This window comes from Rhinopithecus roxellana, chromosome 13 (genome assembly GCF_007565055.1).
Source record: "Rhinopithecus roxellana isolate Shanxi Qingling chromosome 13, ASM756505v1, whole genome shotgun sequence".
In the NCBI taxonomy this organism is placed as follows: domain Eukaryota; kingdom Metazoa; phylum Chordata; class Mammalia; order Primates; family Cercopithecidae; genus Rhinopithecus; species Rhinopithecus roxellana.
In genome coordinates, this window is record NC_044561.1 from 133,340,284 (window position 1) to 133,343,069 (window position 2,786).

The following is a 2,786-nucleotide window of genomic DNA, read 5'->3' on the forward strand; positions in this document are numbered from 1 at the left end:
GAGGTTTCAGTAAGCCATGATTGTGCCATTGCACTCCCGCCTGAGGGAGAGTGAGACCGTCTTAAAACAAGCAAACAAACAAAAAACCAGGAAAGAATAGCATGAAAACATCTTCATATTGAGACATGGAGGTAAATACAAACAAATCAGCCAAGAGTTGGAAAGACTATCGCGAGGCAAGGAAAGTGGGGTGAAGGCAGGGTAGGAGGGCTACTGTTTTTCATAATAAACATTACGGAACAACTTGTTTTCAATTTGCGTTAACTGATTTTTCCCCCTAAGATGCAGGACATAAAAGTGTTTACAAAGCTACATATTTTAGATTGCTTTCCCTTCACTTTTCAGGATCTAGGTAGGGTTATAGCCAGTTTCCACTATGTGGAGAATCTGCAAGGCTGGAGATCCTGTACGGGTCCAGGGTGAACTACATCAAAAGTAGTTTTCGGGATCGAGGATGCAGTTCACTATTATTAAGTGTGATGTATTATTATTCAAAGTACTGTTTACTGTGAAAGTATGATGAATTCAGTAATGGTTATACTAAAGTAACATATTTTAGTACAGAGTCAAAATATGGCTCCAGGTCTTCTTAGATAGAATACTTAAGACTGACTTAGGCCGGGCGTGGTGGCTCAAGCCTGTAATCCCAGCACTTTGGGAGGCCAAGATGGGCGGATCACGAGGTCAGGAAATCGAGACCATCCTGGCTAATACGGTGAAACCCCGTCTCTACTAAAAATACAAAAAACTAGCCGGGCGAGGTGGCAGGCGCCTGTAGTCCCAGCTACTCGGGAGGCTGAGGCAGGAGAAAGGCGTGAACCTGGGAGGCGGAGCTTGCAGTGAGCTGAGATCCGGCCACTGCACTCCAGCCTGGGTGACAGAGCGAGACTCCGTCTCAATAAAAAAAAAAAAAAAAAAAAGACTGACTTACTGGGGACAAGGGAATTGTATAAAATGCAGATTCCTGGGCCCCACTCCAGGCGTGGGGCTTGCAGTCTTCATTTCTAACAAGATCCTTAGCTGCTGCTGAAAAGTACTGCTTTCATTTGTTTTGTTTTTTTAAGAGACAGGGTCTTGCTGTCATCCAGGCTGGAGTGCAGTGGTGCAATTACAGCTCACTGCAGCCTTAATCTCCTGGCCTCACGTGGTCCTCCTGCCTCAACCTCCAGGGTAGATGGGACTGCAGGCATCAGCTGTATTAGGCTTCTTTTCAATTTTTTATAGAGATGGGGTCTTGCTTTGTTGCCCATTAGTCTCAAACTCCTAGGTTCACATGATCCTCCTGCCTTGACCTCCCACAGTGCTGGCATTATAGGTGTGGGGCATCATGTTTGGCCTGAAGCCCTACTTTAAATGCCTATTGTATCTGACCAACTAATGCTTATTCCTCAGAAGAATACCAGTTCTGTAACCTCCAAGTAGTATCGTAAGACAAAGCTTATTAGAAACTCATTAACTGACGCCAGGTTAACTAATGTGCTGGATTTTTTTTTCCTCCTCTTCCATTACTTGAACAATCTGTTCAACAAGCAATATTCTAAGAGCCAATAATTGATCACTTTACCTCTTGATGCTTATACTGTAGCTCATACCATACTGAATCCCTGGCAAGACCTCTTTTTGGTTATTTGATCTTTTTAGGCTGCTTTTCCAATTTCTGTGTTTCTGTCACAATTATTCACCCTGTGTATCTTATACTCTTTACTACTGCTTATGTTTCTTTAAAGACAAAGTCTTGCTCTTTTGCCCAGGCTGGAGTACAGTTGCAAGGTCATAGCTCACTGCAGCCTCACACTCCCAGGCTCAAGTGATCCTCCCACCTCAGCCTCCCAAGTAGTGAGGACTACAGGTGTGCACCACCATGCTGAGTTAATTTTTAAACTTTTTTGTAGAGACAGGGTCTCACTATGTCTCGCAGGCTGGTTTTGAACTCCTCTCAAACAATCCTCTACCTCAGCCTCCCAGAGTGCTGGAAGCAAGCCACTGTGCCCAGCTGCTGGTCACCCTTTCTACACTAAAAACTATGGATGTGTCAATCAATGCTGAGATGCTCTGATAAGCTCCCAAGAATCTGTTTCCCCAAATCACCACAAAACTGCTTGTGTAGCCAGTATAGGATCCAAGGAAGTTGGCCACTAGGATCCCCTGAATTACTTTTTTTTTTTTTTTTTTTGAGATGCAGTCTCGCTCTGTCACCCAGGCCGGAGTGCAGTGGTGCAATCTCTGCTCACTGCAACGTCCACCTCCTAGGTTCAAGTGATTCTTCTGCCTCGGCCTCCTGAGTATCTGGGACTACAGGTACACGCCACCACGCCCGGCTAATTTTTGTATTTTTTGTAGACACGGGGTTTCACCATATTGGCCAGGCTGGTCTCAAACTCCTGACTTAGTGACCTGCCCGCCCTGGTCTCCCAAAGTGCTGGGATAACATGCGTGAGCCACCGTGCCCGGCCCCTGAATTACCTATGACTTTATCAAGGGACAGGGTCACCTGCATTGTTAAAGCTGAGCTGATAAGGATTCCACAAATGTTAACTGAACAAAGTGCCACACTAAGTGCCCGTGTCTGAAGATGAAAGAGACACAATCTGTGTGTTCTCGGAGCTTCTCCAAGGTGAACTCTTCTGGGGCTTAACCTGCAACTGGCCAGGAACAGCAGCTTAAACTCTCATCAATAGCTGTGCTATTTCAAAGTACTGGCATTCTCCCAGGACACCTCCCAGGGTGTCAAAATTTAGCCAAAGCAAACTCCAAATGAATACAAAGTCCTTATTTTCTCAAAGGAA